This window comes from Alnus glutinosa, chromosome 2, assembly GCF_958979055.1.
Source record: "Alnus glutinosa chromosome 2, dhAlnGlut1.1, whole genome shotgun sequence".
Lineage (NCBI taxonomy): Eukaryota > Viridiplantae > Streptophyta > Magnoliopsida > Fagales > Betulaceae > Alnus > Alnus glutinosa.
In genome coordinates, this window is record NC_084887.1 from 11,377,022 (window position 1) to 11,388,125 (window position 11,104).

General features: G+C 35.2%; 1 long non-coding RNA gene across 1 annotated transcript; it reads right to left on the reverse strand.

Moving 5' to 3' along the window:
- Nucleotides 1–3,441: 3,441 nt before the first annotated feature.
- Nucleotides 3,442–7,168, reverse strand: LOC133861486 (uncharacterized). Its single transcript, XR_009899022.1, has 3 exons — nucleotides 6,906–7,168; nucleotides 5,041–5,113; nucleotides 3,442–3,715 (listed from the first exon to the last, which is right to left on the reverse strand). It is a non-coding gene; the product is annotated as an uncharacterized LOC133861486 (long non-coding RNA).
- Nucleotides 7,169–11,104: the final 3,936 nt, after the last annotated feature.

Sequence of the window (11,104 nt, forward strand, 5' to 3'; positions counted from 1 at the left end):
TTCATTGATAATCTCATAAATCAAGTGATATGATATGATATGATTCATAATTCATAATCATAAATATATATACATATTAGTAACATATATAATTATAGCTACATATATAGTGTCATATATGATATAGACTATAGTATACAAATTCATACTAATATAATGATTTAGTATTTAGATACTTAGTTCGATACACTCATACACTTAATAAGTATAATTTATGATTTTAAGTATTTAATAATTATTAGCAATATTGAGATGCAATGACTATGTATATAGATTACATACGTAAGTTACAGTAAGTATGAATTCACATTATTCATATGATATAATGACACTTATGAAACTTAATCATATTATTCATATATAATAATAATGTAATTCATACAATCCCAAATTAAGTTATTAGGATTAGAATTACTTACATATTAATTATAATCACAATTCACAAGTTATGAATTATCTTTATAATTTAGATCATATGATTTAACATTGTGCTATATAACCATTAGTAGTTAGATATGATCTAATTAGTATTATCAAACGACTTTAAAAAAAAGTATAATCATTATAAAAAAAAAAAAAAAAGAATAAAAAAAAGAATAAAGTTAAAAATAGATAATCGGATCTATGGTGCCTTTAAAAGTTATTAGTTAAACTAGATAAAGTGAAATTTAATTAGCTATTTTAAATTGAGATTTAGTTAGCTATTTTATATAAAAATTTACATAAAACTTTGAAAATGCTCTTAGTCATTTAGACAAGTCCCACCTACCCATAATTTCTTATGCTTATTCTAAGTTTTAGTCAGTTAAGACTTTTTTAAAAATAAAAAATAAAAAAAAAGAAAAAGAAAAAAAAAGAGGTGTCTAGTACTACATTTCTCATTGTCTTGTGTAAAGGGAGTTTTATATTAGGTAAATGATCGAAAAAACCACTCAGTTAGAGACCATGCACATACCACTCCTTCAAACACTCCCCTTCATATATATAATACTCCTCTTTATATTAATATGACCGTATACACTATAACATCATATCTCATTTTTGACTTGTCTGACTCAAGACCCATCTTTCAACCAATATATATAAAAACAAGAAAACAATTCACATCCGAACTCTTGATTTAAAGGAAAATGCATTTCTCCCATTTTTTTTTCCTAAATGGTAAAAAGCTTTGTCCTTTGTTAAGTCAAACAAGGTGTTTTGGCTTTGACACAATTGTCCGCGTGTCAGGAAATGTTTTGAGCAGTGCGCCTATCACTTGCAATAATGACGCCTATTCGCCTAATGTAAACATTTTCTTCCAAAAAATATCAGCCACTTTTATTCCAAATTTATCCTCAACAAATATCGTATCTTCTCTCTATTAACTCTTCACATCGGTGACGGAGTCAGAATTTTGATTTAAGAGGGTCAAGATTAAAAAATAGATTAAAAATACTTAAAAAATATAATAAATTAGTAATTTAAAAAATTAAATAGAATTATTGTTGTTTTTCATAATCTCAGGTAACTACAATTATATATTTCATAAAATAAAAATTTATAATAAAAACTTAAAAAAAGAAAGAATAAAAACTATATATATTCTTAAACAAGAAATTTAAAAGAGTAATCTAAATATAAAAGCTTAATTAATGAAAAAGTTTGATTAAATATCTAAAAATTTTCAAGAAAGAAAAATTGTAAAAAAACAAAAAAAATTGCTCTTTTTTGAATACAAACTCTCCGGCTCTCAAAAAAATAACTAAAAAATTTATAGAATAATTATTAAATGGCTAGAAGAAGACAAATTTGATGGCAAAAAAAGACTACTAAAAGAAGAGTCGCAATTATTTGATGGCCATGATATACTTGACAGTTTAAAAGTTGCAACTTTGCAAGTTGTTGCTTCAGACCTGACAATTTCACAAAAACGCACTAAAACATTGCTCCCAAACGCAGTCGTTTAGCACTAAAGGAGTTGAACCCAGCTGGCTCACATTATCTCCAAGGCTCCACATGTTTGCTGCCACGTACCCCTATCCTCTAAGCCTTATCTCCCTCTTCTCCAGGCTTCCACGACTTCACCACTTCAGTTCCAAGCTTCCATCCTTCTGTTTCATTCCCAAAGCTCCACCAGCAAGCTTCAGGAAAATACCTGTGATAGTGGCTAAGGATAGCACATAATCTGGAATTTTTTACAAGGGATAAGGAAACTTTTGGAAGGTGAGGGGGGGGGGGGGGGGGGGGGGGGTGCTTGACCCCTCTCGACCCCCCCTCCCTCCGCCCCTGCTTCACATTTACCCCTCAAGGAAAATTTTTATCGTGGTTGACACTGTCTCGTCCTTCCTTCAAGTTCAAGGTGCATCTTCTTCAACCTCCTTTGCTTGATTTTTTTGCTTTCAAATTTTAATGGTTTGACGAAATCACCTGAAAAACTAACCAAATCTCGGTATGACTTATGAATCTCAGCCACAACAGTCCACAACTCTTAAAATGGACTTGCTTCAAAATCATTTCTTTCCAAGCTTTCAAGATTGAGAATGACGCTTCTGGCTTCAGCTCCGTTCCATCTGGTTTGTTTTCTACTTTCCTGTCCTTTGATTTTCTGGATTTTGTGTATGAGATTTGTTGTTTGATTTTTATTTTTTTTTTTAAGTCGGATTTGTTGGTTGATTGGTTTTGATTTTAGGGTTCTCGATCTACTTGTTTGTGTTAGGATTTTTTTCACTCCAGTCGAGCTCGAGCCGAGTACTCGAGCTCGGGATCGACCAAAATGATCGAGCTCGAGCTCGAGCTCGATCAGCAATTCTTTCTTAGCGAGCCGATCTCGCACACCAAAGTTAGGCTCGTGTCGAGCTCGAGCTCGAGCTCGAGCTTCACTGTTACATAAACGAGCCGATCCCGAACAGCCAATACCCGCTCAGGATCGGCTCGTTTACACCCCTACTCGTCTCCCTTCTGGCGCATCGCCATCAGTTGACCGGACGGCTTCTTTCATTTACACCCAACTAGGAATTGGGTTATAAATTTTCGTCTGAGGTCTTCAAAACTCGTGATGGAACTCGGTAGGAGTTTTCGGAACTAGTCTTGGGTAGAACCGGACAAGGTAAGTGGGAAGGCTCGGCAGGCCAGTTCCTGCGGAGTCCCCTGCAGATCCATGTGCGTTTTGTAGTTGTCCAGGTGCTCGATAGGATCCTCAACCCCGGTATAAGTTTGGTTAGCTAGAATGTTGAATTTTTCCGGCAGTTGGACCGCCATGATACGCTCTGTGACGACCCTTTTTTTTTATACAAAACATTTCATAATCATTATTCCTTTAAAATATAAACGGATCTTCACAGTGGCATGGCGATATGTCACAAAGCCAACATATGTACCCCATAATATGTACCTGATAATCAGAGTATAACATCTATCCATCGATGCAGCGGAAAACATAAACCTAAATAGCAGAAATCATAACATAAACCTCTATTACAAATAATCATAAACAAAGAGCCATATTACATCTATCTGTTTAAGTCTTTTCTCATAATAAATACATAACATAAATGGCTTTATACAATAACAAGTGACACAAACGTCACAAGCCATAAACAAACCTATAGAATAGTGGACAACCCATGGTTTGACAATTACAACCGTCGCGGCGAGCTTCAGTCATAATATCTCAAGTACACTTCTACAACATCATCAACTACGACCAGAATACCTGTAGCCAAAGAAACTACATCTATACGGTTGTGGGGGTTTGTCACATCCGTATAGGTGGAATTATGAGCCCACCGCCTTAGCATAAATAATACACTAAGAGCTCAGAGGTATACTATTCACTGAGTTTTCACAAAGAACCAACTTTTCATTTTTAGTCTCGCGTACGCTATAACAGCTACCAATTTATAAACTTTTGTTTGAAAATCCCCATAGCTGATTTAGCAAACACCGACTAATAGAAAACATTTAAAGCATACTATGTAGCTGCGAACACATATAGAAGTTCCAATCATCCCACCTTGGAATCAACTACATATCTTCTCACCTACTATAAAACTATTGTATTTTGTGGCTCAAATGTACAAAGAAACAACATTGCCAGATGTAGGTAATTTCATGTCAAAGGACACTTACATTACCCAATCCAGTAGCGTACAATCTTGGTACATCAAGCATAAAACAATGGTGGCTCAAATGTACAAAGAAACAGCATTGCCAGATGTAGGTAACTTCGTGTCAAAGACACTTACATTACCCAATCCAGTAGCGTACAATCTAGGTACATCAAGCATAAAACAATGGTGGCTCAAATGTACAAAGAAACAGCATTGCCAGATGTAGGTAACTTCGTGTCAAAGACACTTACATTACCCAATCCAGTAGCGTACAATCTAGGTACATCTAGCATAAAACAATGTCATCTTACTCAGTAATACAAAGAAACAACATTGCTAGATATAGGCAACTTCATGTCAAAAGACACTTACATTACCCAATCCAATAGTGTACAATCTAGGTATACTAAAGTTCGATGCCTTTAAATCATGCAAATAGAAATATACATATCATAAAAACAGTACTCACTGACACACTATACTATATGTATGAACATGCTTGTATCATGAGCCGAGGCTCGGGTAACATAGAGTCAAAACTCACATTAACATTGAATCATCACTTCCTTTAACATAGGGTCGTCACCCACATTATCATAGAATCTTCATCTCCATTAACATAGAGTCGTAACTCAAGACTGTGCAATTAAGCATGCAATGCATCATGTCCCCCCCTTTATAACTCACACTAAAAATCTCAATCATTTATAATGCAACCCTAGTCTACAAAAATCCCCAACCATATCCTAGAGTCACACCATTTACTCAAACTCCACATATCATATACATACTTCAACATCATCATAATTTCAAGATATTCAAAAGTACTCAAATCATCCAAAACAGTTATAATCAACATATAGGTGGTTCATATTTACAAAACTACATACATATTTTGCAAATCCATAATACATGAAAATAATAGTTTCTCAGTGAGTAGAATACTCACCTTGGCTACATTGGACACATGACTCGAACTCTACATTGGAGAACCCATTAAAGTCTCCAATCCGGACACTATCCTGCAAACATTAGTAACATTAGACTATGTTATTGAACTCTATACTCTATGACACGTACACTACCCACGTGCTCACACGTCGCGTAATCCGCTTCTAAGGCTAGTTAGGTATCCTAAACTATTATTAGGTTATCATTTAGGTTTAGGTTCTAATGATATCTTTGATTATTAATACAAAGATGTATTTACTATATTCATTAGTTTATCTTTTATTGTTATTAACTATAAATCTTATAGTTGTTTACTTACTATTATTAAGTCACATTATCATAAGGTTCCGATACTATTTGACTTTAATACTTAATCTTTATCATTTACTATCATCCAAGTAGTTTAGGTTTAGGACTTAACCTTATTTAACATTTTATAATCTTTGTGTATTCCATCCATCTCCTATACGCTTTCATTTACATTCCTCAATTTCACCAAGTACCAAGATTATGATCTATTTATCTCACTTATAACTACCATCACTACCCGAGGATCTTATTAGGACTATAACATGAGACTAATCAAAACAACCCAACTCTACAAAGGACATTATCTAAAATCTTATTATTACATAACCTAAACACCTAAATAAACTATAACAAGGAATTCAATTATTTATCATAATCAACCTTAATCAATTCAACTTCATCAACACCTAGAATATCCAACTCATAAATATAACATAGAACATATTTTAGCCTTATTCAACAAACCATGACCAAGATGTCATCACTAAAATATCATTTCACATTAACACATACATACTCAACCCATAACAACCAAACATCCAAACCCATGCCAAATTTCAACTCATTTACATAACAAGATCAATCTCCTACCACCAAACCTTTAAAATCCATAGCCTTACATCAAGATCAATCAAAACCCCTCCTTTACATACAATGAGCCATAGCCATTAAGGACTACCAAGGATCAACCACAAACATTAGACGCCACATAAAACTAAATCCATAAATCCATCACAAGCATTAACCTTAATCCTCAACAATTAATCATAAACTAACATCATCAAATTACCAATCCAAAAATCCATATTTGAATCCATTAAAACACAACATCAAATATAGCAAGGTGTTCCCTCACATCAACTCACCAAAATTCCAATAATCATAAGCCACTATCATCTACCAAATTTCTTCCAAAACTAAACCCAGTTCAATCAAACATTCTACCATCAACATAATGGAGCAATAACCATCAATTAACACAATTATCCCCAATTTACAACCACCGACCAGATCTGGATTTTCACCAAAATACCCTTCATAATCACTTTCCATTCCAACATCAAGCACTCACCACAAAGCATCATTCATAGGTTATCAAAAATCAAGAATCAAAACCCATAACAAACATCAATCGGCCATCACAAAAGAGATCATTAACAATTTCATTTACCCACCATGAATCCTACCCAAAATCAATTCATAACACAATATAAATCATAGATTAAAACCACAAAACATCAACTAAATCTACCAAAAACTGAAACCCCAAGAGGCTTGTACCATTCGGCCATCACACCCATTGAAACCCTAGATTTCTTCTATCTAAACCATATCCAAATCAAACCTCATTTTTGATAAGCATCAATCCTAAAATATAACTACAACAATTACCCAAAAAGAAAACCCTAAGATTTCAATTTATAAATCAAACCCCAAAAGAGGACCCATTCGGTCAAATCCCCAAGAACACACACAACCGGCCAAACCCACAAAAGAGCCTATAAGAAACCTATTCCGAAATCAAACAAAAAAGCTAGAGGAAGAGAATTTTACCTTGTTGATTTTCGTTGGTTTTCCCCCATGGCCGAACTACACATACTCACCATCACGGAAGTCTCTCTCACGGGTGGCTTTGTATCGGTGTGCAAGAGATGAAGGGGAAAGGAAAGGGAAGAAGGGAAGAAGGGAAAAGAAGAGGGGAAGTGGCCTGGGTGGCGTGCGTGAGCAGAGGGGAGAAAGAGGGAGAAGGAAGAAAAGAAACAAAAGAAAAAGAAGAAGAAGAAGAAGGAGAAGAGAAGTGTGCGGTGAGGGAGAGAAAATTGGGGAAAAGAAAAGAAAAGAAAAGAAAAGAAAAGAAAGAGGAAGAGAGAGGGAGAGAGAAAAGGACGTGTGGTCCAAAAGAAAAGGGAGGAAGGAAGAGAAAAGGGGAAAAAGAAGATAATGGGCCATGTGTCATCTTGAGAGTGGTTGGGAGATGATAAGACTAATCTTCTCCTACCCAATCCGGCGATGACACATGGCGGATAGGATTCTACTTTTTATTTAAAATCCCAACTATTGTGAATTATGGTAGAGCCCAAAAATATTAGAATTTTATCTTTTAATAATTAATATTTGACCCCACATTTATTTTAATTGCACTTTAATTCATGTAATTAATTATTTATTCAACTGGGACCCACTATAATAATTATTACTCTTTCTATTATTTTATCTTAGACTTATTTTATTTTGATAACACAATTATTATTACCTAGGATATAATTATAAACCCCATCTATTTAATAAATGTAATTTATTAAATTTTCAAATTCCCTATTTAATTGCTTGGTCTTTACACGCTCAGTGAAAGGGGAAGACCTGTTCAAGAGACTGTCTACTCGAGAAATTTTCCCCTTGCCCTTCTGCTGGATTTCAAGCTGCAATTGATTATACTTCTCTTCGTACTTCTCATCAAGTGTGGCAATGGCTTCATTGAGCCTTCTTTCTTCATAACGGTGATTCACCATCCCTTCGCTAGGAGGAGGGTTCACGACTCCTTCAGCTTGTCGAGATCGGTTTTCAGGTTGAGTTCTTTCCGTGAACCTTCTACTTTCCCTGTCTTCTTCCTCGTGGGTGTTGCTTTCACCTTCTTCATGTCCTCCAAGTACTTCAGGAACTCGTTCTTCCTCCAACCGACTCTGCAGACGGATGTTTTGCTGAGTTAGGACCTCCATGTCCCTAGACATTTGGGCTATTCAAGCCTCCATCTCAGCCGTATGTTGATGAGATGTACCCCCCACCTTGTTACGGGGGTTATTTGCTCCTGAAGCTGTGGCTCTTATTTGTACCATTTCAGATATACTTTTGCGTAGTAAACGACGCACACTTGCTAGTCGTTTCCAACAGACGGGCCCAATCTGTTAGAACAGATTCTGGTATGGTAGTTGTTGAACGAAATAGGCTACTTCGAAGATCCTGTAAAAGAGAAGAACTTCGTTGAGGGGAATCTGACAATCCCACTCCGATGCTTTTGTTAGTATTATCTCAAGTGTATTTTACTCTTAATCACAGTGAGCAATCTAAAAAAAATACTTGTCTAGGTGTGATGTATTTATAAATGGAACGTTAAGAGCGCTCCGGCTTTCCCATTGGACCACGTGTCAGATCCGGAGTGCTTGTCGACTACTTGGATCGTGGGATTGAAGTGTACGCTCCACGATCACTGCCAAGTCGGTCTTTAACCGACTTGAGATCATGGAGTCGTGGTTCAAACTCCACGATCATTGCGGAGTTAGCCCTCAACCAGCTTGAGATCGTGGGTTTGCCTCCCTTTTGTGCGGACCATGGGACTGAGGTATATTCTATTCTCCACGATCGTTGTCAAGTCGGTCTTTAACCGACTTGAGATCGTGGGTGCACCTCCCCTTTGTGCGGATCATGGGACTGAGGTATATTCTCCATGATCGTTGCCAAGTTGGTCTTTACCTCCTTGAGATCGTGGGTGCACCTCCCTTTTGTGCGGATCATGGGACTGAGGTATATTCTCCACGATCGCTGCCAAGTCGGTCTTTAATCGACTTGAGATCGTGGAGGCGTGGGACTTCCTTCAGGGTCGTCATGAGGCCAGCTTTTAACCCTCCTTGATCTTTATGTAGTGACGGGAAATTACCGAGTCTATTGGATATGACAGTCTTGACAAGTCTTAATGGGCCACGATCCTGACCCATTGGGCAGAATCGGGATTATTCCCTAACAAGTTTGATTTTTCAGAGGAGAAACTGAATGGGTCTTGAAAATTTTGGAGGATTTTTCTTTGTAGAAAAATTGAATAGGTGTGAAATCTATTGCAAAATTTATGGGTTGTTTTGTGAAGAATTTTTCGGTAGAACAAAATGGGTATTGATTTTTTTTTTTCTTGATTGATGGCGAAATCGATATTGTGTTTTCGAGATTTATTTTTGTGAAGGATTTTCTATAAGAGGAACCGAATGGGGGTTTAGAATTTGTGGGTTTGTCCTGTAGGAAAAACTGAATAGGTAAAAGTATTGAATTAAGTTGTTTTGTTCATTACGATTTTGAGGTTGATTTCATAGTTTGTTTGGGTTATTGATTTTGAAAGATGAGGCCAGTAGGAAATTCTAGTTTGGACTTTGGATTGGTCGATTGGAGAGTTGTTGTGTTTGTATTTTTGGAGGATTTTTTTTGTGGGAAGGCCGAATGAGTGTTGTTGTTGGGTTTTATTTCTTTGTTTAGTTGGAAAATAGTTTGCTCTTTCCTCTGAATCTGGGGTTGAGAGATTCAAAGATGACTGTTTGAAAAAAAAAAAAAAGACAGCCAAAAAATATGTTAATGAAAAAAAGTAATTAAAAAAAAATAGAGTTAATAATAGATAATCGGATGTAGGTGCATTTTAAAACTCATTAGCTATAAACTAGATAAGGTGGGTTTTAGTTAACTATTTAAGATTAAAATATACCTAATCGGATGGGAATGACAAGAAGATGATGTATAACATGTTTCTTTTTATTATGTGTTATTGGGAATATGTTGAATTTTTTCATAGATTAATTGTGCGAATTTCGAGGTTTGACTTTGTAAGATAAAATTTGAAAAAGTTGAATAAAATATAATTTGTTTTTTAAATAAGTAGAGAAAAGTAGAGAAGAATTAGAATTCGAATTCAACTCTGTTCCCAAACCGACCTTTAATGATTAAATGTTGAGAATGATTTTAATTTGAAAAAAAGTTAATGTTAACGAGGGTTTTTTTTTTTTTTTTTTTTTTTTTTTTTTTTTTTTTTGTGTGTGTTTTTTTTATCCATTGCTATACTCTTAGTGGAAAACAACAATCAACTCCTTTTAATTTTTCTACACAATAATAATTATTAAAAATAGTAAGCTTTTTTCGCAGCAAGAAGAAAGAAGATAAGTCCTGCATTAAAATAAAAAATAATAATAAAAAAAAAAGAGGAGGAGAATGATGAGTGGCTAATTTTCTAGTTAGGGATAGATGTGAAACTTACTATTTTTATTATGTGTTATTAAGCCTATTTTGTATACTCTTCACAGTTTGATGATAGAATGTTGGAAATGATTTTTAATTCGAGAAAAATTTCATGTTGGCAAGTTTTTTATTTTTTTATTTTTTTTATTATTATTTTTTTTTTATTCATTATAATTTTTGAATATGTCAAATGCTTACTAGTAGTGGTTAGCTATTGTACCTCATCGGGGCACCAGTGTTGTACTTAAAGTCTTACATGACACACAAACTTTACCGTAAGTGGGTTATGGGTATGAATAAGCTATGTGGAGGATGATTATGAAGTATGGCTTATGAAGCTCTTCACACCATGCATTCTCGGCTCAAAGGGAATAAGGGATATATGGCAATAAAATTGGACATGAGCAAGGCTTATGACCGGGTGGAGTGGAATTATCTTGAAGAAATTATGAGGAGAATGGGGTTTGCAAATCAGTGGATCCACTTGATTATGCAGTGTGTGTCCTCAGTGTCCTATAGGGTACTATTAATGGCAAACCTTATGGTCAAATCATTCCTACCTGCGGCATATGGCAGGGAGACCCCCCTCTCTCCCTATCCCTAAGTTCCCTAATGCAGGGAGTTGAACAAAATGGGAGTCTGTCAGGTATTCCAATAGCTACTCGAGGTACTAAGGTAAGTAGTCATTTTTTGCGGATGACAGTCTACTTTTTTGTAGGGCAACATTCCAAGAATGGAGTAATGTTATGCAACTTATCTAGAGGTAT